Consider the following 9,509-nt stretch of genomic DNA (forward strand, 5'->3'; position numbering starts at 1 on the left):
ATGCCATTAATTATTAAAATCATTAGAGATGAGCAAATTATACCTCTCTCATGGGATTCAATCGTTATTTCTTGATCTAGAAACTTTTTAACAGCAAAATCCTGAAAATTTAAATGATTAGAAAGAAGTTATAAGCATCCACACATAAGCATATATTCAGATTATTAGTTAGTATGCATGTAGACATGTCAATGGAATAATAACTTTGTAAAAAATATAATCACTGAAATACGATACCTGTCGGCTTTCATGATTTCCTTGTAAAATAGTGATTCTCTGTGGATACCTCACTTTCAAAGCAACCACAAACTAAACAAACTAAATGACGGGTCAGTAGTGTAGAGGATCATAAATACATATATAAAGAATGATCAATACTAATGCTTACCGTAACAGTTTGACAAATAATACCCTCGATCCACTGCGAGTAAAAATAGAGTACACAACAAAATAGTCATTAAGTTAACAGATAGTTGTATACTACAAAATAACATTTGATAATATTGTTTAATACATACCTTGCCTCCGGTGAAAAAAAGTTCAGCAAGAGCATGAAATTGTCCATAAATATCACCACAAATAGTTAAAGGGCTCTTTACAAGCTGCAAATCAAAATAATAAAAAAAAAAACAAAAGCAAACAGCCAAAAAAATTATTAGCTTAATATCAATATATCCATTTGATGACGCATTTCATGACTTGCAATCAACTTCTACAAAAGCCATTTACCCAAACCAAGGGTTCATACCTGAATATTGTTTTCGCCCATCAAGACCCCTTTTGCCTTCTCACATAATGTCATAACCTAAATTCACAAATAAAAACATGCATACAACAATGAGTAGGAGTGTAGATGAGACGAGTCGATCCCAAGCTCAACTAGGCTCGAGCTCGGCCCCTTTCGATATATTTTGCTAAGGTCGAGCTCGGCTCTTGAGTCATTTTCTCAAGCCCAGACCTGGTTCGGGAGCTTGGCGCATTTCTTACTCATTAATTAATTTACATACTTGTTTAATTATTTTAATATATTTTTAGAAAAAACTTAAACGAGCCTATGCTCGGTTCGAGCTTGTGTAGTACCTTAAACGAGCCAAAGCTCGGCTCGAGCTCACAAGTCTCGTTAATGCTCAACGAGCCAAGCCTAGCTTCCCATACAAGCCTCGAGCTCGGCTCGTTTTGAGCTTTTTATCGATCCAATCGGCTCGACAACAAACATCTGCATCCATAATATCATCAAACACGTATCATTATAAACAAAACACGTAAATAAAATAACAAATATAACGCAAATCCATGAAATCCAGTACTAATTCGATCTAATACAATTAAACAACAATCCATTTACAACACGCATACAAATACAATCAACCTCAAGGTCATATAAAACACGAATTCCAGATCCGTCAAAAACGCCCAAATTCTAACCCTAAAATGGCAACATATGTGAAATTATATAATTCAACAATAACATAAAGAAAATTTAATACCTCTAGTTCGGATAACGGCTTGCACTGCATGAGCTGTGAGATTTGTTCGTCCAGGTTCCCGTGGCTGTTCGAAGCCAGATCCACTCATTTTGTAATATTGTGTGTGTGTGTGTGTATGTATACTATAGAGATGAGTATTTGAATCAATTGAAATAAATTGCTAACGGAATAAGGATCGGAATTATAGGTGCGAACGCAAAAAAGAAGATGAAATGAAACCTTTCGAGATCGTTTGTTGATTTTGGTGTTTCATTAGCTTTTTTTTTTCATTTTGTATATTTTCTTTTTTTAGTTTTAGCTTTTATAAATATATTAATTTAACTTAACCTATAAATAAAATAATTTATATTCTCTATGTTGTTTAACTTTTAGTAGACATCACCAAAAATTAAAACAGGTTTTGACGACTATTTGATGTGTGTCACATTGTCTTCACCAAAAAAACTAATGGCACAAAATGTGTTATAAATAAATATGTTTACGTAAACTGCCACTAAAAAGCTAAATTAGTGACACAAAAGTTGAATGCCATTAAAAATATATGACACTAGATTTTTAGTGGTATACGCAAAGTGTCATTAAAAACCTAAATTAGTGCCACAAAAGTTAAATGTCATTAAAAACGAGTGACACTAGATTTTAGTGGCGTGTGCAAAGTGCCACTAAAAACATAAATTAGTGGCACTAAAACTAAGTGTCACTAAACATGTTTTTTAAGCAAAATATGACACATGCAAAGTGCTATTAAAAACCTAAATTTATGACACAAAAGTTAAATGCCATTAAAAAAGAGTGACACAAGATTTTAGTGGCATATGCAAAGTGCCACTAAGATCATAAGTTAGTGACAATAAAACTAAGTGCCACATGTGTTATAAGCAAAGATGGCATACGCAAAATGATATTAAAAACCTAAATTAGTGGCACAAAAGCTAAATGCCATTAAAACGAGTGACACTAGATTTTTAGTGGCATATGCAAAGTGCCACTAAAATCATAAATTTGTGGTATTCAACCTAAGTGTCACTAAATATGTGTTATAAGTAAAGATGGCATACACAAAGTGCCACTAAAAAACTAAATTAGTGGCACAAAAGCTAAATGCTATTAAAAACGAGTGACACGAGATTTTTAGTAACATATGCAAAGTGCCACTAAAATCATAAATTAGTGACATTAATACTAAGTGTCACTAAACATGTGTTATAAGCAAAGATGGCACACTCAAAGCGTCATTAAAAATCTAAATTAGTGGCACAAAAGCTAAATGCCATTAAAAACGAGTGACACTAGATTTTTAGTGGCATATGCAAAGTGCCACTAAAATCATAAATTAGTGGCACTAAAATTAAGTGTCACTAAACATGTGTTAAAAGAAAAGATGGCACACGCAACGTGCCACTAAAAACCTAAATTAGTGGCACAAAGGTTAAATGTCATTAAAAATGTGTGCCACTAAATGGCATTTTTTTTGTAGTGTAGGGTACGAGCCCTTCTATCTCAGATATTATTAGGGTCCTGTCCCTCTTTCTTCATCTTCGTACATACTGTCTTTACATACCCATAACATACATACTTTCTTTAATCATTTATACATATTCATATATTGTACATATATCTATCATACACATTCATCTATCATAAACATACCTCCCTTGTTAGCACGTGCAATATCCGAAGATCGTTCACATACCGACAAGCTTTCATTCACATTTAAGATATACATACATAACATATAAACCATATAAGGCATACACTTACCAGTTAAGGTAGGTGTATTAACTATCACATCGAGTATGCACACAGCCCAGAAAACATAACAAGGAAATGGGACTAGAAACTCACCTGAAGTCGGTTACGTTCACCGTTTATGGTAATCCCTTTCTTGAGCTGTGCACGGCTAACTGTATAATATGTACATGTATCAATTAACTATTGCTACTCATACCGTATTTCTATCTATATACAACCCACAACGAACGGGGGTCCGGGGGCACCGCCCCTGGCAACGGGGTTCTAGGGGCGGCAGCCCCTAGCAAGGTCCAAGGGGCAGAGCCCCTGGCTGGGGTCGAGCTGCCAGGTCAGCTTGGAAAACTTTTATTCCCATTAACTGTCTTAACACATTTTCCATTAACATTTTAAATTATTTTCTAAATTGGGCTTATTTGTTTTAAATCAGATATGGGCTTTGCATTAAGCGGACTTATCTAAGTCAAGCCAACTATCCACTAGTTGGCCCAACTGGGTTCGGGCCCAAGACCAAACAGAAACAGGGTGGCCGAGAACTCAATACAGAGAACCATTATGTTGACCGAGAACTTAGGTTTGACCGAGAACTCAGGTTTGACGAAGAACCCTTGACCGAAAACTATGGTCTGACCGAGAACTCAGGTTTGACCGAGATCTCGTGTTAACCGAAATCCCATATTGGCCGAGAACAAAGGTCGGCCGAGAACCCCCATTCTTGGCCGAGATCCCCCAGTTTTGGTGTGTTCAGCTAATCTTCCATTTTAATCATTTTTACTTAGCTCAGTTAACCGTTCTTATGTTCATATCCAGAACTTTAACTACCCTTTCTATTCATACTAACCGCTTTACACCCGTCACTATTTCATCACCTAGATCCAACTCGTTTTTAGGCGTAAAGATTGGACCTTTAAGCATTGAAACGTTCTCTTAACTAGATCTAGGGTTTTCTTGATGATCCGTATATATTTACTAGTTCATTATGTTCATTTAAACATTCAGTTTGCATTTTTATGAAGCATTTAGACATGATCTACTCTAGGGTTAAGTTTCATAGCAAACCATTCACAAAAACGTAACCTTTAAGGTCAAAGAACATACCTTTTGATGTTTCTAAGGTCACGGCTAGCTTTGTTTATTTACTTGGATCGTGTATCTAGCTTGGTTATCGAGGATTTATCAAAGACCTTTGCTCGATTGACCTCGGATCTTGATTTCTCTCTTGCGGCCGAAATTAGGAAGGTTGTGTGTGTTATGGAGGTGTAGGGAATATTATGGATAAGATGGATGGAAATGGAAAGATTTAGGGTTTAAGGGGTATTTATACTCCCTTAAGCCCATGGATCTAAGGCCCATCTTTCCTTTTTAGTCCATGATTAATTCCATTTACTTATCATACTTATCTTCCCCTTTTACCATTTACTATTTATTAACTCAAGTAACCTTTCCGTTATAAGAAATAATATATAAAATATTATTATCATTCGAAACTTTGGGATGTTACAAGTCTTCCCTCCTTTAAGAGGTTTTGTCCCCGAAACCTAACTATTACCTAAACAGGTTTGGGTAAAACTTGCGCATTTGTTCCTCGACTTCCCAAGTGGCATCCGATCCCTTGCGGTGCTTCCATATTACTTTCACTAAGGGTATAATCTTATGACGAAGTTGTTTCTCCTTGCGATCGACGATCTCTATTGGTTGCTCAACATGATTTAACTGTTCATAAACCTCAATGTCCATCAATGGCACGTGCGACGTGTCATCGGCTAGACATTTCCTCAAGTGAGAAACATGGAAGGTTGAATGAATTCCTTCCAACTCATTAGGTAAATCCAGCTTGTAGGCCACCTCACCAACGCGGCCCATAATCTTAAACGGTCCAATATACCTCGGACTTAACTTTCCCCTCTTTCTAAAGCGAATGATCCCCTTCCAAGGCGAGACTTTGAGCATCACATTGTCACCAACGTTAAACTCGATCGGTCGTCGCCGCTTATCAGCATAGGACTTCTGCCTGTCCTGAGCAGCTTTCATTCTAGCCTTAATCTGATCAAACTTTGAAGACGTTTCTTGAAAAACTTCTAGGCTTCCCATTTCATTCTGACCAATCTCACCCCAACACACCGGGGTTCTACATCGTCTACCATAAAGCGTCTCAAACGGTGGCATACCAATACTTGAATGGTAACTGTTGTTATAGGAGAACTCTGCTAGATGCAGATGATCATCCCAACCTCCACCAAAGTCTAAAACACAAGCATGTAGCATATCCTCAAGGGTTTGGATCGTCCTTTCAGACTGTCCATCTGTTTGAGGATGATACGTCGTACTGATATTCAATCTCGTTCCCATAGCTTCATGGAACTTCTTCCAAAACCTCGAAGTAAACCGTGTATCTCTATCAGACACGATTGATAACGGTACTCCATGCTTGGACACAACCTCTTTGATGAACAAGCTTGCTAACGTTTCTGACGAGATAGCCTCTCGTATAGGCAAAAAGTGAGCACTCTTGGTCAATCGGTCTACAATCATCCAGATAGTGTAATGGTTCTTAGCTGTACGAGGTAGCTTAGTTATGAAATCCATGGTGATGTGTTCCCATTTCCATTCAGGTATCTCTAGTGGTTGCATATTACCATAAGGCTTTTGATGTTCGGCTTTGACTTGTAAACAGGTTAAGCACTTACTAACATAATCCACTACATCATTCTTCATTCCTGGCCACCAGTAATCCCTCTTCAAGTCTTGGTACATCTTTATAGCTCCTGGATGAATCGAATATCTTGACTTATGTGCTTCATCTAGGATTCGACCTCTGAGATCTTCGTGGCGTGGAATCCACATACGGTCAAACCTAGTCTTAACACCATGAGTGTTTTCCATCAGTTCGTCCTGCTGACCGAAAATCCTTTCTTTCTTCACTAGCCTCTCATCTACCAACACTTTTGATTGCATTTTGATAATTTCTTCAAATAGGCTTGCATTCATGATCAACTGGTAAGACTTTAATGTTGCAAGGACTTCCTCATTCTTACGGCTCAGCGCATCGGCGACCACATTAGCTTTACCGAGGTAGTACTTAATGTCGCAGTCGTAGTCTTTTATCAATTCTAACCACCTTCTCTGCCTCATGTTTAATTCTTTCTGCTCGAAGAAGTACTTTAAACTCTTATGATCTGTGTAGATGGTACACTTAGTACCATACAGATATTGCCTTCATATCTTAAGAGCATGCACTACAGCTGCTAGTTCTAATTCATGCGTCAGATAAGTACTCTCGTGGACTATCAACTGTCTAGACGCGTAAGCTATCACTTTTCCACGCTGCATCAGCACGCAACCTAACCCACGAGGCGAAGCATCGGTACAAACAACCAGATCCGCGTCACCATCGGGTAAAGCAAGGATTGGGGCTTGCGTGAGTCTCTTCTTTAACTCCTGGAAAGTCTCTTCTTGAAACTTACCCCAACTGAATACTATAGTCATTCGGGTCATACCAGTCAACGGTGCGGCTATCTTGGAGAAACCTTCGATAAATCTCCTATAGTAGCCAGCTAACCCTAAGAAGCTTCGTATATAAGTCGGATTCTGTGGAGTCTTCCAATTAGTTAGCGCTTCAATCTTAGCTGGGTCCACGGTAATCCCTTCAGGATTAATCACGTGACCTAGAAATTGTACTTCGAGCAACTAGAACGCGCATTTCAAAAACTTAGCATACAACTTCTCTTTCTTCAGAGTCTCCGATACCTCTTTCAGATGCTCAGCATGATCAGACTCGCTCTTTGAATAAATCAATATATCGTCGATGAAGACAATAACTGACTTATCTAACATTGGCCGACACACCCTATTCATCATGTCCATAAATACTGCAGGAGCATTTGTTAGACCGAATGATATCACGAGGAACTCGTAGTGTCCATACCGCGTTCGGAACGCTGTCTTAGGTATGTCTGCCTCCTTCACCTTTAGCTGGTGATAGCCTGATCTAAGATCTATTCGTGAGAACCAAATCGAACCTTGCTATTGGTCAAATAGATCGTCAATCCTTGGCAAAGGATATCTATTCTTTACCGTAAGCTTATTTAACTCATGATAGTCTATGCACATTCTCATACTTCCATCTTTCTTCTTCACGAACAACACTGGTGCACCCCACGGGGAAACACTTGGTCTAATAAAACCTTTGTCGAGGAGTTCTTGCAGTTGGGACATCAGTTCTTTCATTTCGGACGGTGCTAGACGGTAAGGCACTTTCGCGACGGGTTGGGCTCCTGGTACTAAATCTATCTGGAATTCTATCTCGCACTCTGGTGGCAACCCCGGAAGATCCTCTGGGAATACTTCTGGGTAGTCGCACACGATAGGAACATCTTTCATTTCTTGTGTCTCGGTCGTAGCGTTGACAACATACGCCAGGTAGGCACCGCACCCTCGCCTTAACAAACCCTCGGCTTTTATCATCGAAATGACATTAAGCCCATAACTTTCCTTATCACCATAAACCGTTACCGCACTACCATCCAAGGACTTTAACCTTATTATCCTACTCTTACACACTATCTGAGCTTCGTACTCAGACAACCAATCCATTCCTAAAACCACATCGAACCCTCCTAAGGTCATAACATACAAGGTAACAGGGATCTCATGTCCCTCTAACTCTATCTTACAGTAACCATTTTCATTATTATAACCGAAGTGTCACTTGCGGTTTCTAGTATAAAAGTTTCGGAAACTCGGAAACATTTCATTTTTGCTAATTTACTAAAGGACGTGGCTACAAAATTTTGTTCGCACCCGAATCAAATAATACTGAAGCAGAAATACCGTTTACTAGAAACGCACCTGTGACGACATCGGGAATCTGCTTGGCCTGTTCTTGGGTCAGCATGTAGGCTCTAATCTTTGGCCTAGCTTGATCAGCATCCTTCTTCCCACTACCTCCAGCTTCACCCTCAGTGCATTCTCTAGCAAAGTGGCCCGTCTTACCGCACTTATAACATGCGGACTTGGAGGTACAATCTGGGGCATAATGTCCCACCTTTCCACACCTATAACAGGCATTCGACCCTAGCCTGCACTCTCCTCCATGAGTCTTACCACACTTATGACACACATCAGATCCTTTATCCCACTTGCGCTCACCACCGTGCATTTTACCACACGTCTTGGACGGTCTCTTCTCCCACACTTTCTGCTTCTTTTCCTTGGAGTTCCACAACTGCGTACCGGGCCGTTTGACATTGACCCACTTCTTATCTCTCTTCTCTTCTTCCACCACAGTATCATCCGCAGTCAGGTCTGCATAAACCATCTCTGCGAGCTCGACCGCAGAGTCAAAGGTAGCAGGTTTACTTGTCCTGACTAGCGTGCGGACTTTCTGTGGCAGTCCCCTCACATAACACTTGATCCTCTCAGCCTCAGTGTTAGCCATATCGGGTACCAACCTAGACATTCGGTTGAACTCGGTGGTATACTCACGATGTGTCTTCGTCCCAGCTTTCAGGTTCAGAAACTTCATTTCTGCCCTCTCAACCTCGGCGTCAGCACATAACCTCTTCATCACTAACTCCTTCAGATCCTCCCACTTCATGGCCTTACTCTCTTCCCGAGTCTTCCTCTGCTCCACACTTTCCCACCAATACATCGCCTCCTCTTCAAACGATTGAGTGGCATAACCGACAGCTTGATCAGGACGACACTCGCTAATGCGGATAATTTTATCCATGGCAGTTATCCATTGAAGGGTGGCGATTGCGTCTCCCAAACCAGTCAGCTTCGGCGGGTCACAACCCTTGAAGGACTTATAGTTGCAACCACCTCGGCCCCTCTTCCTGTTATCAACCTTCACATATCGAACTTCGCTAGAGTCACCCTTCTCTCATTCATAATCTTTCTTACTCTTTTCCCCAGACTTCTCAGCAGACTTTTCGGGATTCAGGTTCTTCACAGCAGTGGCTACATCTTGAACAATAACTGCTTGAATTGCAGGATCCAGTTGCAACCCTTCGTTGTTGTTCGGGTCTCCTCCAGCTGCACTTCCTTCACCTCCGGTGCTGGAAGCTGTTTCAACCGAAGGCTGTTGGGCACGACGAGGCCTGCCACGTCGCCTAGTGCGACCTTCAGTCCTTGAAATTACTCCAGCTCCTACATTTCTTCCCGTTCCAACCATCGTATTCTAAAAGGGAAAACACAAACGTCATCGCTCAAGGAACTGTTTAGTACAAGGATAGTAAGGCTAACAGGTAATAACAGTGGCCAGCTGTGATT

Source organism: Bidens hawaiensis, unplaced genomic scaffold (genome assembly GCF_021521415.1).
Source record: "Bidens hawaiensis isolate Kalapana, Puna unplaced genomic scaffold, B.hawaiensis_p1.1 tig00018229_1, whole genome shotgun sequence".
NCBI classification, from domain to species: Eukaryota; Viridiplantae; Streptophyta; class Magnoliopsida; order Asterales; family Asteraceae; genus Bidens; species Bidens hawaiensis.